The sequence below is a fragment of the Ambystoma mexicanum genome, chromosome 11 (genome assembly GCF_040938575.1).
Source record: "Ambystoma mexicanum isolate Mex_15411 chromosome 11, UKY_AmexF1_1, whole genome shotgun sequence".
In the NCBI taxonomy this organism is placed as follows: Eukaryota; Metazoa; Chordata; class Amphibia; order Caudata; family Ambystomatidae; genus Ambystoma; species Ambystoma mexicanum.
The window spans coordinates 1,353,784,847-1,353,804,395 of record NC_090934.1 but is presented as its reverse complement, the minus strand read 5'-3'; the positions used below and the strand labels follow the sequence as shown (position 1 = coordinate 1,353,804,395).

At 43.2% G+C, this 19,549-nt stretch overlaps 1 protein-coding gene across 5 annotated transcripts in view; it reads right to left on the bottom strand.

Annotated features, from left to right (window-relative positions):
* TCF12 (transcription factor 12) overlaps nt 1-19,549 on the bottom strand; it is a 1,064,187-nt gene that overhangs the window by 1,041,113 nt on the left and 3,525 nt on the right. The window lies entirely within an intron of this gene.

The following is a 19,549-nucleotide window of genomic DNA, read 5'->3' as shown; positions in this document are numbered from 1 at the left end:
CTCACAAAAGGGAGCGAGGGATGCAGAAATAAAAAGGGAGCGAGGGATGCAGAAATATACACTACCAACAAAGGGAGCGAGGGATGCAGAAATATACTACTACCAACAAAGGGAGCGAGGGATGCAGAAATATACTACTACCAACAAAGGGAGTGAGGGATGCAGAAATATATACTACCAACAAAGGGAGCGAGGGATGCAGAAATATATACTACCAACAAAAGGGAGCGAGGGATGCAGAAATATATACTACCAACAAAGGGAGCGAGGGATGCAGCAGAGAAAAAGGTTGATGTTGGGTGGCAGGAGAGATGCAGGGTACGTTTTGAAAAGGCACATTAAGGTTCAGTCATCAAAGCTGCCTGCCATCACCAATGTACTCGACTCAGAGGGGAACATTGTAAAGCCCTTCCCAAAGCCCACCCAAGATTTTACCCTCGCCCCCCAATTTCACCCTGCTATAGCCAATATAGAGTGAGTCAGGTCACCTTGAAGACTTGGGAACTTGTAGGCAGGCACTATTGGCCAACTGTTCGCCGCTGGCTGCCCTCCTCCCGCCGCTACCAGACATTCCCGTCAGAATCTTCGGTTTCTGCTTTACCTGGGGGACTCCAGTGTGTATGAGACTTGGCCTGCGTGCCATTATCCCCAATCAACGCCCCCTCACCCAAACCCTGTCAGTCCCCCCCACCCCAATATCCTTATACTTGGCTGTCAGCTTAGCCTTTACTGGATTAAGACTTGCTTTTTTTTATGCAAAGTGCAATACAAATTTGCATCTAGCTGAATTTTTAAAATGCCTATCCCTACATTATTTTATCACAAAAGATCTAGTTTTGCATTTCGCGTTATTAATCACATATTGCACATAGTTTTGCCAGAATTTCCAATAAACAGGACTGATTTATTACAACTGCAAAACTTCATCTACTTGCTACTTGGATCTACCATGTTTATAGTGCACACCAGAACCCGCTTTTTCCCTTTGGCGAAAGAACTGATGATGGTTTGGCAAATTGCTTTCTCCAATTGACCTTTTTAGTGTGTACTGGTTACGGTCAGATAACCAAAATATTAAATACCAAAATTAAAATAGTCGCATCAGGTGTTCTATCTACTCAATGTTGTGAAGGACTGAACCTGTTCACTGGAGGTCCTGCTAAGTTCAGAAAAACATCATACACCTAATCTTTGCAGCAAGTGTGCATTCTTGGCTTTGCCCGTTTCCATCACTCAGCAAAATTCTACTAAGTTTCATTTACAAATTCACGGTGGTTCATTTACAAATTCAAAAGGGGGAGGAGCCACCAGCTCTAGGGTTTTACTTTGTAAATAAAGTAACCTACCTTACCCTCAAATACACAATGTGTGATCCTACTGTTGTGGGCTAACTCGATCACATCTGCCCACCATGGCTCAATGACATTGTCAATGCAAATTCCAAGCTTTTCAGAGTTGTCTGTCTAGCATTCTGTTTCGCTCACCCTTCTATTGGCTGTTAAAACGTATATCTTATTTTGTAAACTGCACTCAGAACTTTGCTTTAAATTGCTTTCAGGGTTAGCTCTATAGAAAATGTTATAAGCAAGTCTGTTTAAATCCATATTGTTCTTAACGAGAGGTGCTCAACTGGCTGTTTTTTTAGCTACTGTGCAGGGATGGCATCAGGGCTTTCAACCCTTTCAAATGAAAGGAGCCTCGAGCCTCAGGGCCCTCCCCCCGCCCCAAAAACAACTGCTCCCATGTTGCCAGTCTTTAGTATTATAACATGACAATAGATTCTTTGCTATATTTTTTTTTATCAGGGGCTGCAGTGCTCGCGTCGCAAGCTTGGGACTTGAGCACTGCAAAGCGCGTGTTTAAAGTAAATGAATACACCTTTGTGTTAAGAGCCCCCCCCCCCCCCCCCGATCACCACAAGACCGCCAGCCAGCAGGGAGCTGAAACACTTAACGCCCACTGAAAAGCTAAACATTCTTCACAAGCAAGGGACTGAGGTGGAGGAACCAGTGTTAAAAGATGTGGTGATAATCAGTGGGTATTTAGTGTTTCAGCTCCCTGCTGGCTGGCCGTCTCGTAATAATTGGCAGCTATTAACCCGGGGCTGCATTTGTCTCCATCATTATGTATGCACCCCATGAGTACCTCAGGTGGTTTCCACTCTTAGCGAGGGGTGCCCCCCCACCATCATCATCATGTTGAAATGGGCCCCCTCCCTTCTTCAGTCGGGAATGCTGGAAGGACAAGGTGGAAGCACCTGGGAGGCTCATAGACAAACTAAGGCAGCAGACGGGACTCTATGAGGAAGCCAAGTAAATTCACAAGAATCACAGAGAACTAAAAAAAAGCATAAGTGAGAAGAAAAAAAAAATAAAGAGATCGGTCAAATAAGGCAAACAGTTCAAACCTACAGCCAAGGGTAAGATTTTAGGATCGAATTATAGCATGGCGATAGGTCACCGAGGGGTGGATTAATTGAAAAGGAGGGCGTTTGGAAGGATGGATGAGAGACAGAGGGGGAATGAAATCCTGATGATCGAGTGAGTATAGAGTCTAGAGATGGAGATCTTGTGCTAGCCGGATAAACTGCACCTCAATCCTGTACTGAGTATAAAGTGGTCAGATATTAGCGCATTTCTGCAAGCGGGAAGACTTGAGACTATGCAGACAAAGGCGTTGAACTTTTTCAAAACCTACTGATGACCTTCTGAATAAAGTGTTCATTATCACTCACAAGAGGGTCTTAATGAATTATAGATCATCAGTAGCCATATGTGGGCGCCTCGTACCTTCAGTTGCCTTTGCATCGATTTCCCGTTTACACATACACGCTATACACGCCAACCCCGGGCCCGACAAACTCTGATTCTCCAGAGATCCACTAAACCAATGCGCCATTACCCCACGCATCAGAAATCATTGCAGATCAAGAACAAGGCACGCCCTTCAGGAATGATGGGCCATGGACAATTACATATTTGTTTATTTTTGGAAACACGGCGGGTAAACTCATAGCTACCTATAAATGTTGAAAGCCACGGGAATACAACACACTCAATATTACAAACAGGATTTAACAATGCAATCAAAGCGCATAAGAACGCAAATAAATGGTTGACTTTAACGTGGCACGCGTATGGCGAGCAAGCCCACATGTACTGTATAAGTTATCACGGACTAAAATATTCATCCGCAGCACTTGCATTTTGTAATGGGGAACCAGTAGGTTACCACGCAACCACCCATTAAAATATATCAAGGAGATAAAGCGGTGCGCGTTAAACACATTTTGATGAAACTCATTCCCGTGTGCTGGCCCAAACAACAAGAAATACTCTCTCTAGACTTGTGAGCAGCTGCTTTAAGATGCCAATGGCACGATGCGCACAATCGCAAACGCGTTCCAACTGTCATTTTGTTTAAACATTTATGAAATCTGATCATATTCTGGGTATCACCTTTTTTTAAATAAAATGTGCATTTGTGGTAGAGTGCTCTCGGGGGTGGGAGTAAGGGGGCTCGTTCGGCACAGCTCGCCCATTTAGGGTAGGTGAATAATGCATTCTGGTTAATAGTTGAGAAGTATGGAGATTTCATTCCATTTTTCCCACACGGAGACGCTTGCAATAACAGATAACTAAAGACAGAAAGGGGTCTACACAAAAGAGTTGCAAGGACATCACAGCTATTAAATCGAAGATTCAATGCAGAAATACCAGACTAGAAAGTCCATGCCTAGACATCGAGGAAATGGAACCAAATAGTGAATACACGATCCAAAAGAGACCAAAAGACAATGAGGGTTCCTAGAGCCGCTGCACTGACCCATCACTTCTGTACATGAAGGAGGTGGGGGGCACGGAAATAAAAAACAAGTCACAAATGAACGGAAGGACACGCAGTTCTAAAAGCAAATGAGGTTTGTCTTATGTGATGAATCTGATTAGGTAATCACTCCTCTCCCAGGGATAGGCCCTCTCCTGTTGCCAGGGGATGGCACTAGGGGACTGAGACATTGTCAGATGAGCCATGCTGTCAGTTTTTCCACTTTTAGGGAAATCCCCTCCTTTCCTTTATGACATGGTTTTGTAGAAAAGGAAACGGCAATCCCGACTGATAATTCCCTATAGTCACGACTCAAGCTACACAACTGGGACGAGGGATAGAGGAATGAAGATCTGCAGAGTCTGGAAACCAACAACACGCTCTAGTTGTTGGAAAGAGGGGTGCTGTGCCAGGATCTTTAAAACCCCAACAGCTGTTACAGGGATGAGAGAAACTGACAGGAGCAGATCAGCTCCTGCTGGAAGAAGGAATAGCTCAGCAGAGCCCAGCTGCACACTAGGCCTGCAGATGAGGGAGGAGCAGACCGAGTGCTGCCCAACGCTGAAGGACTGCCGATACCGCCAAGAAGGAGAAGCAGGAGAGTCAGAGCTCTCGCTGTGCCTGCGCATCAGAGGAACGCTGCCCCCGGACGCCAGGCGAAGAGCAGAGAAAGGACAGGCCGCTTCTCCAACCTGCAGGCAAATTGCATCAAACATGGAAGCTCACAAGGGACACTGCACATAACCGGTGAGCCCAGCTGGGGAAAAAAGTGTGCCGCTTAGGTGCTTCACGGCAAATGCTGTGCACTGTGGGTGAGGGCGGACAGCCCTGCAGAGGTGACAAAATTAACATGCTTTGAAGAGGACGGTCGCTAATCCTTTGGGCATTAAAAGCCTGGCAAAGGCTGAAACCTGACGTGAGTTTAATTCACACACACCAAATTGAGAAACATGTGGACCTTTTGTGAGAAGCCCTGGCAGAACAGTGAACCAGGCACTTGTGAAGGAATCTAGCCGGGCAGTACACCAGGTGCTATGCGAGTCTGGAAGCCACACGCAAATAGTGGAAATGCGTAAAGAGAATCCCAAGGAAGGAAGATATAGGTCTTCGGATTTTGAATTGCATTTGTGACACAGAGAAGAATCTCGAAGAAGTTTGATGCCCTTAGGATTTTTAAATGCATTACATGTGGAAAGGACCTTGGTAGGGGTGTTATTTCCACATGAGTGAATTGCAAGGCCTAGGGGAGAGGGTTAACCTCTTGGGCTACATGGAACTAAGTATTAATTTGAACTTTTGTTTTGTTGGAAGAAACCTGGGGAAGGGAACCATTCCCAGGAACTGTGACCAGCTCAGTGGAAATCTTTTTGTTGGAGTTGAATTTAACATTTATGTACTTTTCACGCCAGAGATAACACACAACACTTAAGGGTTAATTTTAGTATGCAAGGGCTAGCATAGGAGTTCGGACACAGAACATTTTTGCTTTGGACATCTTAGGGCAGACCCTTCATTTTTGGTTGAGTTTTGGAAATACCTCTAGAGTAGGGACAGTAAGGCCTTTTTTTAACCCCGTTTATTATTTGAATAAACGTTTGTAACCACTCTGCGTTTCATTCCTGGTTCCCCTTACTTAATTGAACTACAATGAGCAAAGGTTCCCTCCTACTGCATGGGGGGGGGGGGGGGAGGAGCAGGTAGCGGCTGTGCACCAGTTTATAAGAATGCTATGCACCTTAAACCAAACTCTGGATAATATGAATTCTTGCTGTAGAGTCAAATTTAAGCTTAAGAATTTCAATAGAAAGCACACCTTGAGAATAATAAGCTCCCAGGTTTCGATTCTCGAGTGGAAGTTTCAGCACAGTGTCATTTGCCCGGCAGCACTTCGTTATGCCAGAAGTGGACTCATTTGTCACAGCAGGAGCGTGTTCTAACAAGGCTACCATAGGATGTGCCATGGATCCAGCAATACACAGATTTGAAAAGTAGATACACAAAATAAGGGAATCACTCAGGGAGCGAGGGCAAGAAGCCGGTTGCACAGGAGCACAATGAGGGATGCTGCCAGGGCAGCATAGAAATCACTGGCTCAGAGGTGGCGCTCCACATTCTGCCACAAAACTCAGTGCCCGTCATAAGTATGGAACATGCCGGGGGTGGAGTGGTTGGAAGAGTAACTCTTCATTCCCCTGAGCGATCAGAACCAGAGTCCCATCCGGAAAGCAGTTCCATCTCCAAACCAGAACTGGCAACATTTGGCTATACAGAGGTTTTGGACTACGCTTAATACAGCATAGTCAATGGAGAGGCATCGGTTGGGGGGGTGGGGGGGGCAGATCATCACCCAAATCACCTGGATAAGCACAAGCTGCTGATTCCAGCTCAAAGTACTAACATTTCCACATACCCTATATACAGGATATAGCACCCAGCAAAGTTTAGGATCATCTCGGTTTCTGGAAAAGTCACCCTGCAAATGCCAGTTGGAGAGCTTCTTTTTGGTGCGCTTCCGAGCTATGGTTAGCCTCTCTTGCACCAACCAACATCACTGGTGGATGGGTGCCTCCTGCTGAACAGGGTCGCCTCTTCCAAGCTCCTCCACCCCAGTTTGTCCCCTTTCCCAGTCTCTGGTCTGCATCATAGTCCGCCCCCTTTCCTGTAGAGCTCCGAGCTTTTACTATTACTCTAAATTAGTGTGTTTAGTCAAACACTGAGTTTCACTCTTTTCCCCACATTCAAGATTGGTGAATCGTGCTGCTTTGCTCCCTTGGAAGCGTTTTCCCCACGCCTGGTAAGATACCTTATTTGTGGCTATGTGAAGAATCCCGCCGATCCCTCTCTAAAACCCTGCCTAAAGTCTGCTCCCAGGTGGCCTTGGGAGGGCAGACTCTTCTTGATCCCACCCTGGGGGTGGTGTACTGCGGGAGGATCACCTGGGTGGAGACGAGGCCCAGGACAGTGAAGAGATTCTGTGGGATGAGGCACTGTATTTTTCCTCTGCCAGAAGAGGTTATGGTTTACTGTCATTTTAATATCTCTCAACCTCCTGTTAAAACTAAGGTGGTAACACCTACGGTTATACTATCCAAACATATTACACCAAAAGAACAAATCGTTTGTATCCTTAAAACCAAATAACCTCCTCAATACCAAAGGGATACTACAAGGAATGGTGAAAGTGTTGCTTTCTCTACACCTTCTTCCTCTAATAAGGTTGAAACCTGACATCCCCCTTTTAAAAATAAGGGAATTCAATCTACCCTTAAAAATAACCAAGATGCAGAAAAATCTAACTTTTCTAAAACAAACTACATGTCCCAGAATCCCATAGGAACCAGGACGAAGAAGAGGGCTGAAAAGGCATGTAGAAGTGGATAACAGGCAAGTAGGCCTAACCGCCAGGGTCAGACAATTAACAGTAAGGGCCTGCACCTGAAATCAATTGCCCCCATCGAGAGGCATAAAGGGCTGTAGCAGGAGGGGGAAGCAGGAAGGAACTGGAAGGCTGGCAGTAGTAGCAGAAGGAGAAGAGCATGAGAAAGTGTGGTCACTTCAGGGACGCCGGGGCAAGAGGAAAGCAGATTTCACCTGCAAGTTCTGAGAGGGTCCTGTTTTCACAAACCCTGCCTTGCCAAGGCTGCTCTGAGAAAGGCGTGCTGAAGTTAAAGATCTTGCCAGGTGCACCGGCTCCGATTGCACACTGAGGCCCATGTAGAAGCCAGGCGAGGAACAGAGGAGTGAAGGAGACTCCTTGTTAACAAGGGCGGACCGGAGACACCCATGTTGCAGAGGGGTGTGGGTCAAAGATTGCCTAAAGTGGCAGCAGAAGGAGAAGAAGTTGTCAGGAAGTGGAGGCAGGCCGCAAACGTAGTGTTCCTGGAGCTGGCGAGTGAACTCTGTTCAGGTTCACTTTGAAAACCTTGCCAGTAACTGTTACATGCTCCATATTAATTTGCATAAGAGTGGGAGCGAGTAGAAACTGTTAGACGCTGTGAAGAGTGTTGTTGACAATGGAAACGTATCACGCACACTTGCAATACAAGAAAAGCTTTTCCATTTCCCATTGTTAAACTGTTAGAAGTTACGGAAGTGGTTGTGTGTCTCCAATTAAGAAGGGGAATGCTTTTAAATCACTCTGACGCTGACTTTCAGAAATTGTTACAAGACTTATTACATCACAGAGAGGTTGCGTGTGAACAATTGTAGCTCCCAACCTCAGTCACAGCAAAGCTCTGTGTTAACAAGTGGGAAAATAATTGTGTACGATTCGTTAAAGATCTTCATCAAAGAGTGGTTGTGTGTACCTAAATCTGATTGTCTTTTGAAGATTGACCCTTGTAACATCAAGAACAGATATTTAGAAGTTAGTGAGCTGACGAGAACAACAATCATTAACCAACCCAAGAGGCAAACCCTTTATATAGTGAAAGCCAGCCCTGTTGAAATCTGCCCACCTGAATTCTGAGGCTGCTAAGTTATTAAAGGTCCAGTGTCCTCTGATACAAGTGTGATATTGTTATCCTAAACTGGAAGTGTGGCAATACAGCTTCAGCGTAGCTACTGGAACCAAGAAGGTGTGAATGAAGCTGGGGAAGGGAGCTGGGTGCTCGTGCAAAGATTAAGTCAACAATCTGTAATGCTGAGACCGTTGCAGCTTAGAGAAAAGCAGTCTGGAAGCAAAGATAGATTATACTGGTGGCAGTAAAACGGACAGAAGAGGCAAAGAGGCTGCCCTTTTCCTATAACGTAGGAAAGAAGAGTACTTTGCCTAACTGTGGAGGTCGAAAAGGCTGGTCTTTAAAGTGCCTAACAATCATAAAGTACAAAGTTGAAGTAGAACTACCAGAACTGTGGTTGTGTAGAAAACGGTCAGTGGATGTTACATTAAAGGTGGTTGAAGTAATAGCATAATGTGGAGTCAGAGACTGGTTCAACAGTACCAGTAGTAGAAGGGTGGTTGTCGAAAGGAAAGCAACACCCTAAGAAGAAGCAGCCTGACAATTACACCAAAGACACTGAACAGGTTATAAATACTTAGGTTGTTGAAGTAGTACATTTATTCTTTGAACTGTGGCAAAACAATCCTGTAAAGAGGATATCCAGGATTACCATTGGTGCCATTTTCTCAGCTGGAATTGCATGGGGAACTTTCATCAAAAAGTTGGAGAACTGTTACCCATGGATTTTTTTGTTTGTTTAACTTTAATATCATTTTGGAGCTTACAAGAACTGGTTCAAGATATTACTTTTCCTTTTGAACATTTGGGGAAATTGACTTTGAACAATCCTGGGGAAGGGATTTACCCTGGACAGGTGAAGGTCATCTGAATTACTGGTGGTTTGATATTTACTTATTAATGTGGTTTATCGTTTACTTTGAATGCGTTCATGGTTTAGTGTGAGGGACAGTTTTGGTTATGCTAGGAGTGACCCCCCCTTCGTTCTTAGAATAGGTAGGGAACTTTGTGATAGAGGAGGTTTATTGAGGATTTATTTACATCTTTTTATTTTGATAAAATGCTTGTGAGAAAACCACAAGAAGTTGTCCGCCTAGCATTACTGAATCCTCACACTAAGCTTTGCTTCCCTGTTGGTGGATCAATTCTTGCTGGCCTAACCAGGCATAAAGTCACTCACCCACTCAACTCTCCATAAGCACCCCAAATCTTACTAAATGGGGCAATTGTAACTCAGCAATCACTTGAAACACAAACACACACAACCTGTGCCCAATTTTCTTAAGACATGAGTTTGGTCTGGGATCACTCAGCAGTTTAGTGAATCCAGTTTTCATGTTTAAGTTGCACAACATACACCAGGCTAACATGAAAACATGTTAGTTTGTGCCTCAGTCCAGGAGAAGTTTTAAAGAACCATATAATGCTACTATGGTAGATGCCTCTCACCAGCAACAACTAACTGAAGTAAAATGCACGGCTCCCGTGTAAGAGACTGTTTAGAACACCAATGTATCTCACAGAGACGGGAGGACCAAAATGGAAAAACTAGCATTCACTGCAAACGTATAGTCTATTTTCCATCAAACCGTTCATTAGATGCCAACACAAATAGCATGTTCTTGCCTCGGGTTTCACTTTGTTGGTCAATCGTTTTACAAACAGCACTGGCAACAAGTTAGAACAGGTTGTACCACATGCAACAGCTACTTTCAGGTAACGGACACCCAATTTTATTTGCTCCTGCGTGTCCCAAGTGTAGATTTTGCTGCCTTGTTAACTCACCAATGTTTGTATTTGTTGATTTATCATCACCCCACTATTTATGTTTTGGCAAACGTGCATTTTGTCTTCGAGTGTCGGTTAACTAATCATTTCATTGTGTATTTTGTTTACACAAAAAAACCTTACACAAATCGATAATGACACCAACATTACAAGACATAATTCCATAAATGTTGTGAGACAATACAGAACACTTAATTCCACAATTATTAAAAAAACCTTATTTACAAATCATCCATCTCATTTTTGACGATAACCAAAATCGTTTCATTTTCCAATCTCATAAAACAATCTCTACTAAAATTATCACAATAGATTTAATCTTAGCAAAAACTAGTATACAATTTTCCTAATCTTCCAAGAGGACAAAGATTGCAGGACTAACCATAACATTTCATATGAGGTATTTCTAAAGTCTCTCACGTAGCTCCTAAAACATTCTCTTGAAGGCCGGATAATTTCAGCCACTCAAGAATAATGCGGGCTACCGTTTTCTCAGACTTCTGGTAATGCAGACATAACCCATTATCCACATTGGTTCTCTACCACAAAAAACTGCTTGAATAGGCAACAGACTTAAATGAAATCTTATCATGGTATAGCCACATTTCCTAGATGGATAGCGTTCTAAATAGGGTTCACAATTACCAAATGCTTTGTGAATGCATAGAAGATCTGTCAATCTTCTCTATTTGACCAAATAATTCTGTAGATTACACCATTCGAGCCTCCACAGACTGGTTTTAGAAGACCATGGTTTCCACAAAACCTGTTGGGGAGCACAACCCAGAGATTAAGAGTTCTTGCATGTAATTTACGACATGGCAATTCGTTGCCTCTGGGACACTGGTCCTACATTATTCAAAAAGCGTTCCTCTTGGCGGATCCAGGGGTTTCTTACACAGTAAGATACGCTTCACAAGAGTCTTATATTGAGCGACAATAAACCTAATTCCAATGTAGGTTTAAGATCACCACCCCAATTATATCCTGCATACCCAGCCTCAAACACCAAACAAAAACACCCACCTACCTCTACCACAGCAGAAACCTAAAAACCCCCACAATTCCACACCCCACTGAACACAATACAGAAAACGAAAACCAATTACTCACAAAATCACCCCCCCCCCACACACACACACATACACACACCCCCCTCCTACAACAAACACCTAACCTGCACCAACTAAAAACAAACGCAGCACAGCAAGTGGTTTCTCCAAACTGAAACTACCAACAGTATATCAAAGCTCTCTACCACTTCCCCACTAATTAAGCCCTCCCAGCCCTCCTTCCTTTTCAGGTATGCCAAAGCACCTGGAGACCACGAAAATGGCAGCAGTGCATGGTATAAATCACAACAACAAAACATAATAAAGCACTGCCATTGCACTAAGGTAACCACTTGGTTTAGTAATTAATTCCAGGCTCGGAATTTCTGGGAACTATTTAGCCCCTGGATAACGCCTAAAAGAGCCTAGCTAGCGTGACACCAACAGCTACCAGGAGCTTCATGTGGCTCCCCAAGGCAAATGGCGCAACACAAATACCCATTTGATATTAATTATTGCGACGATTCACGGAATCCTGTTTCTTCTCTTCAGAGGGAAGCCCTACCCACTATAGGGCTAGGGGAGTGGGGTGAGATTGCTACCCAATGGTGCCCCTAGGGGTGTTAAAAAGCAGGATGACCTCATATGGAGAGTCTGCCCTCGGGGGGAGAAGGGCTCTTGTTCTGTGAAAGACCTCTGTAAACCCTTGTACGCAGAAGCCATGGCCCTAGCGATGACTCTTCCCCTCCCATCCTATCCCACCTTTAAGAACAGATAGGACTGAGGGAACCAAAAAACCAAAGAAACAGAGAACAACAGTAGAAGGGAGTACAACAGTATTGAGACAAGGTGGCCACTGGGAGGCATGAAGAGAACGTCAGAGGAAGTGACAACAAACAGTGATGCTACACTGGGGCTGGTCCAGCGCTACAAAGTAAAGACCGAAGAAGGGCTAGAGATGTTCGGCAGCAGGAAGAGCAGTGAGGGAAGCTAGCATCCATTCTGCAATGCCCGTGAAATTCAAATCCACACTGTTCTAAATGTCGAGAGACAATCAGTCTCGGAAGAAGCCGCCGAGAGGAATCGCACAAGCTAGAATAAGCCCAACTCGCTGCAGAAGGAAGAATCCAGTGGTGACGTGGCCTCTCCATGTGGGCCCCTACAAACACACCGAGAACGTGGCCACAACGGCTGCAGCAAGTCGAACAGACCAAGGTGGAGGAAAACAAGAATATGTGCTGAATATGTGCAGAACCAACAGTGACCTGAGACCGCGGGAAGAAACAGTAGCACTCCCCAGTGAAGATGTGGCTAACGGAGTTGTGAGAAAGCCGGGCAGGGTCCAGGGAAGAGTCAAGTATTCCTCAGGAATTATCTCCCTCATCACAGTGGTGACCCGAAAAACCATAAATCTCAATAGTGTCTGAGGAGTGAACTCCCTTGTCACAGTGGGAAAACCAACACGTCAAAGATACCGAAAGGACCAAGAACTGCCAAGAAGCAATCTCCACAATAGTCAAGAAATAAAAAAAGTCCCAAGGACCAGCACTAAGAAGAAGAGTTCATAAAGCCTCAACTCTTTTGCAAATCCTTGAGAGAAAGTAAAGAGACTTATAAAGAATTGTACAAAGGACTATCAATATTTTCAAAACTCTTCCAGATAGATCAGAAGAAGGGAGTCATCCTCCTCGTCCAAGTGTATTTGGCAAATCAGACCCTGTTGCAAGAAGCTGATGTTAAGTGAGCCTAAGACTGGATTGCTTCACCAGAAAAAGAGAGACATTCTCTTGGTGGCTGTAATAAGTCACTGAATCCCTTTTGGTTTATTTCTTAGTGGTAGTGATAGAGTAGTTGGTTTGGACAGAGGACGGTATATTGGTTTTTAAGACTTGCATCCTGACAAACAAACAAGGTATTCTGTGGTGAGAGAAGACCGCTCTAGAAATAGGAAGCAGGTTATTTTCTTTATTGGAATAAAAGTCTATAGCCAAAATGCTATCGTGGCCGCCTTACTCCATCTCGCTACACTATGCATCTGGGAATTTGCATAAAAGGTGCATTAGTAAAGCATGAATGGTCATATGTACAGAAGACACATTTATAGTCGCTTCTCATTTGGAAGTTAGATTAGTTGTATGCTATGTATTAGTGCCTTATTCTGAGGCAGCAGCAGTGAGAAAGAGTAAGCAGGGTAATATTACAGAAAAAGGTGGCAGCCCAGACAAATGTTGTGCCACTAAAGAGAAAGTAGATAAATGCAGTAAAAGATGTTGTGGTAAGAGTTATAATGTAGCGGAAAAGATAGGTGAAGGACTAAATGAGAACTAGCAGCAAGGTGCAAGAACAGATGGAAAAAATATAATAAAGGGAAAGCAATTTAAAATCGAACGTAAAACGTAAAAGTAAAGCAAATTAGCAAAAGACAGTATTTAACTAAAAAAAGTCAGCAACAGAGTACAAGACTGAGCAATAGAAAGAGGGTTTCACACGTGCATTTTTAGGTGCATGCCACAATTTGTAAAAAATACATTTTAAAAAAAAATGCACATTCCTGTATCTTTCAAGCACTAATAGCTCCTGGGTCATGCTCCAGGTCAGATGAAAATCCTAACGCCCAAGAGCTACTTGCAGCTCATGCTTCTAGAATTCCAAATTGGACCCCTGCAATGTATCACTTATTGTGGAAGAGGCCAGTTTGTGGAGCTTTGTTTGGTCAATCTAAGTTCTTAGTGAGAGAGAACGATTGCTCCACATCCCAGAGGGCAGCACAGGGAACGCCTAGTCTCCCATTCTACATGTCTTCAATCTGGGAATGTGGAGCAGATGAGGAGTCTGAGTGCAGGCCTCAACCTAGGAGGGGGTAAGATAGCTTGAACCCGAGGGATTGTGGCCATGGCCCTGCAAGGCCCGGTGAACCTTATAGATGGACTTTAATATGACCGGAAAGATAAAAGGCAGACAATACTGGGACTGGAATCCATCTGAAAATTGGTAGAAATGAAGGCGAAGGAGAAGGAGAAAACGTACAGCCACAATTCTAACTCAGATGATAAGTGCTATTGCATTTCTGACCACCAGAATCTCAGACTTAGAAATATTTTAATGCATTTTTTTCGTTCATTTGTTGCAAGAGAGAAGGCACAGTGAAGAATAGGATACTTTTAATTCCATGTTAAGTTTGAAGAGGATGTGGGTCCTTAGAATAATTATAAACAGACACCAAATTAGCGTATATTCAGAGTAGGGGTAAAATACAAATGTTCAGTTGAGCCCTGTGAAAAACTGCATGAACTATGTTCCACAGACTACAGAAATGGGCCTAGGGAGACCCTTGGGTGACTGAGGGCAGGGTCCTTAACTACTTTGGCTGCAAAACGATCAACACGGATGGAATGGCAGACCATAGCAAACACAGTGGAGAGGTCAAGCAGAATCAAAGCCCAAATGCCACAGTCGCCTCTAGGGAGGTTTGTTCGGAATAGAAGTAATCACAGCCTCCGTTTCGTGCAAATGTCAGAAGCCAGATTAATGTGTATCTAGTCAATTGTTAGCCTCTACAAAGTTTCGCCCATCTTTCCAAGAGATTGGCTACACATGGCAAAAATTGAAATCGGGCAGAAAACTGCCAGATCCACGGGCCAGTTTAACTTTTAAAGGGAGAAAGTATACATAAACTTTGAGGGGCCCTGATAGAGTCCCAGCAATAAAGAACACATTCATTAAATCCAGTTTGTTCCCAGTCATCAAGTGATTTTTAGTAGGATTTACAAAACTGAGGTGGACACAGGTCAGCAGACGAATCACCTTTGCCTTTTCAGCTAGTCGAGTGGCAGAGTGTAAGATGTTGCTTACGAAAGGGAGATTTCTGCCGTAGATACCTGCAGTAGATCCCAACATAAGGATTTCTTTCATCACTTCAGTAGTTAGCAATGTTACTGCAAAAGTACCAGGGTAGGACCAGGTGCAATGATTGAACATGGGTATGAATGTGCTTTGCAATGTATCTAAAAGTTCTTTACTAGATCGACTGCCCAGTAGAGAAAGTTTTCAATATTTTCAAATCCTATCGAATGTGAAGAGTTGACGCACATGGAGTAATGTCAATTATTTCAGCCAGAAGTTAAAGTAGACACATTTTGTGGCCTGGCCTTTGGTGGCACAGTCAAAACATTTTAAAAACAATAACAAAAATGAGACGAATACTTGTCACTTCTAAAATGGCTCAATTCTGCTTTCTCAAACATACTTGTTCAGACACACATGGGCCCATCTCCGATTAAAATGTGTTTATGTCAGATTTCAACATTCATTCCATAATCAAAGCCCATTTGTAGAAATAGAGGTGGGGTTGGGGGCTACAAGTTACAAGGTTTATACATTGACAGATGTCATTTTGGTCCATGAAAGTATGAAATAAAACTGCACTTGTGCTTTTAGAGCAGGTGCTACTGGAAACAGTATCTCGGCTTTCCCCAAAACGTAGCCCCAAGTCTCTCAAAGGGCCCCAGCAGGGGCTTCAAGAGTCGAGACAGCTGGTTTCATGATCAAAGTATTAGGTCTTGAAAAGTTCAAACAAAATCTGAAAGTTAAAATCAGCAATGGGAGGATGAAAACCCAATCAAAAACCACACAAACCAGGGACAACTGGGAGACGGACAAAAAAAATGGCATATAATAAGCAAACTGCATTATGAAAAGAAAAATAAAAACACGAAATGCCTGGATTTGTAATGGAGGATGTTTAATCAAACCATTAAGAACCCTTATACAATGCAGCTTTTAGAAGTCACTCCCTTAGACCATTCCAATAAACTGGAAGAATAGCTCAGGGGAAACGCGTTTGTCTTGGAAGAAAGACAATGCAGAGTAACTCAGTTTCGAATCCCGGGCCTGCGCTCAGGTATTAATTAATGATCACAAGCGAAAGATTTCCTACTGGAATTTGTGTGAAGGAGTGGTAAAGGAAAAGGGTTGTTGCAAAGGAATCAGACATTGGTTATTTGAACAATAGGTGCAGTGGGTGAAGGCGTAGTAAAGATTCTAAAATGGCCATTCCGGTAGCATTGCAATAAAAACAAGCCAAGGCTCCGGTTTTTATGTACGCATTGGAAAGGCATGTTGCACGTACTGCCACAATAGTAGTACATGGCCATAAGGCGGCAAAGTGGTATATTGTGGTAGTGCCTGGCAAATGGCAGAACCCTTGGCTTTGTCAGCGTTCGTTTTGGGGGGAATTCAGTGCAAGTAAAAAAAGCAATGTCACCTCAATTTAAAAAATGAAAACAATAATAAGTTGCGGAAGACACTTGGTTAAGACATTTTTAGGAGGAGCTCGTTCGGAGCTGCAAACAGGCCATCAATGTTCAGAAGGGCTCTTGGAAATAGCACCTGCATTCCTAAAACGCACAGTACCAGCTTCAAAATATCGTTTGCGAGGCGGCGTGTGGGTGAGGAAAGCGACGTTGGCGAAGAGAGGGACCGACCATAGGGACAAGCATGGCATGTCGAAAAGTGGGTAAAATGGCCAGCAGCACTCGCAGGTTGTGGGCCCCTCCCACATGTAACCTATCTTCAGGGTCGACGACAACGGTTTTGGCTTATTGAAGGCACTCCCAATAACCAGGACTAGAAAATTATCTGGAAAAAAAAGTTATAGTCAGGAACCTAAAAAAATAAAAATAAAAAAAAAACACTGATGTGTATAGACTATGTAGACCCCAGCAGTCCGATTTTTAAAGAAATGAAAACAAATCGCGTGTCGTTTCAAGTCTCTATGTGACAAATACATCCATTATCCAGGTTGGTGATTAAAAAAAAAAGAGAAAATCGAAAGAAGACTTTTTTTTTTAAACGCACGCACGCACGCACATATCACCCCATCAGTATACTCTGCACGAATAATGTTTTCTAGTCACATCCATCACATGTGCTGCGAATACAACAGAACCACAGAGTGGTGGTAGGTATTATCTGCAGAAGGCAATCTAATCAGATCTTTTTGTGGTTGCATTACTGGGGAGTTTCATATAATCTCATAAATCACATAGTGTAAGCTTAGTACTGAGATTACTCAGCATTCAACGCCCACATTCCAAAAAAAAAACAATCAGTGCGTGCGGCTGTAACTTCAAGAACCAGTGTGTTGAAATGGTAATGTTACCAATACTACAACCAGCTCGGAGCAGGATCTTCAGAGATATGCGTTATGGGCCCCACATCACATTCATGTAAACTGGAGCACTGCAATATGAATTGCTGCCATTTTCAGACCTTTCATCTACCATCGGTATGGCCATGTAGCGCTTCCTACAGCGAGGGCAAGTCCGCTAACCCATTTCTAGGTTTCTACAGGGGCATAGTCTACCATCACATAAAGGTCTTTTGAGAAGATAGTGTTTGAAAGCTATTGAACGAGTACTAAAAAGGCACAGGCACAGCAGGTGCGTCAGAAGCATAAAGGTGCAATCAGAGGCATGGGAGGCATACAAATACACAGGGATGCATTAGAAGGCACGAGGGGCATTAAAAAATAAAAATAAAAAAAAGGAGGCAGCGAGAACATCTAGAAGAGCCACAGAAAACAGGTCCTTGCGCACAGAGGCTACCAGCAGCCTCTAGCAAGGGCAAAGTGGTTTGAACTCCTCTGCAGGTAGTGGGGCGGCCCACTAAAATGTATGGCTAGTGGTCATGTATTTCCGCAAAACAAGCTAGCAGCAAAAAAGTCTTGTGTTTCAAATTTCATGATTCAGCCTCCAAAAATAGGTATACTTCTTAAGATACGTCTAGAGACCGAATATATTTAAATTGCACAGAATTAAATCACATACATGAAGAAAAAAATATCTAAAAATATGTGCACCTCCGGTTTACAGCATCAACATCAAGTATCTTACATTGCTTCGAATTAATTAGACTATGACATTTTAGGAAGAAACGTTTTACTACAGGTGGAAAAAAAAAACAAATCTGAAAGAAGGCAAAAACTCCTGTTGAGACACCACTTACCAACAACATTGAACAATTTGCACAGATATGAAAAGTTAAATTGGCCGCTAGTGACGGTTTGAACAAGAAACTAGCAATGTGTACTGAACATTTATACAATTGAACCCCAAAGAAGCTAGATTAATTGATCAGGTCATTGCCACAGCGTTCACTGACAACACAGCCAGATCAGCAACATGTGCTAGAACAGAACATTTGTATTTCACGTGCCAGCCTGGCCGAGCACTGCAGCACCTAAGAATGACTTCAACGATCTTGGATCATCATTTCTGTCACAATGGGCATCAAGACGTACATACATTCTCACATACTTGTACCAATGCAGCACCCATATATCGACTTAGTGTACATTTCAACAGGGCACTTTCTAACACAATAAATGGTGCCCGTAAATGACACCCATCAGACCTCAGAATGGATCTCCTCTGTCAGACCAAGAGCAAAACAACCCAACACAGGAAACACAAGAAGATTGTAGACTTTAATAAACATTTTAAAATAAACAGTTGTCATCTGCGAATTTAATAGAATTAAGGCGTTTGGGTACATTTTAAGCGCTTCCTTATGCCAAACTAGCAAGCGTCTCTGCTGCAGGGCGACAAGTGAGAGAGCAAACAGACATGGATTCAGGAAATTTGCACCAAGATTCCAATCTGTTAACTGAACCGATATAAACCACACAAACAAATGATGAAAATCCCTTGGAATTCTGTGTGGAAAAACACAAGACGGAAAAAAAAAAAACGCACAACCCACAGTCTTCTAGAAATGCCAGAAGGTTCCTGGCTAAACTCTTCAAATTAAACCTTCACAATCCAATTAAGAACCTCGGATGAGTAAAGGAAAGGACAGATCCTTCTAACTTTCCTAGGAGTCCCGCTACCTGGCTTTTCATTGGTGTCGAAATGTGCAACGCCCTTTAAAGCTTTCCAAACAGGACACTTATTTTCACCTACCTACTACTTTTCGACCAACCCCAACAAGCCTTATCATGCTAGGACATGCTACGTGTAGAAAACGAAGAGTGATCCAGAACGCTAATCCTGATCAGAGTTGTCTGTAAACTTACAATTCGCCAACGAATGATGGTCATTAGTTTTCAGCAAAACAGCATTTATAAAGGATATACATGAAAGGATGTGGCGATGAAAAGATTAAAGTACTGTACATAAGTGCTTTCAAATTGACAAGAAAATGGCTTTATCAATTTAAAATTAATCTTTGTGGATCTCTTTCTAAACGTAACAGAAAAGAGAAGCTTGTTTTTCCAAATCTCTAAATAGACTGTGCAGGAAATTACAAGCTCTTCGAAGCAAAGTGGACTCTGGGGAAGCGCAGGCAAGGGAGAGAACAGGAGATGAAAATATTTGTTTCCATCCCTTGGGGCACGTCTAGTAAGCTGATCGCACGTAATAAACT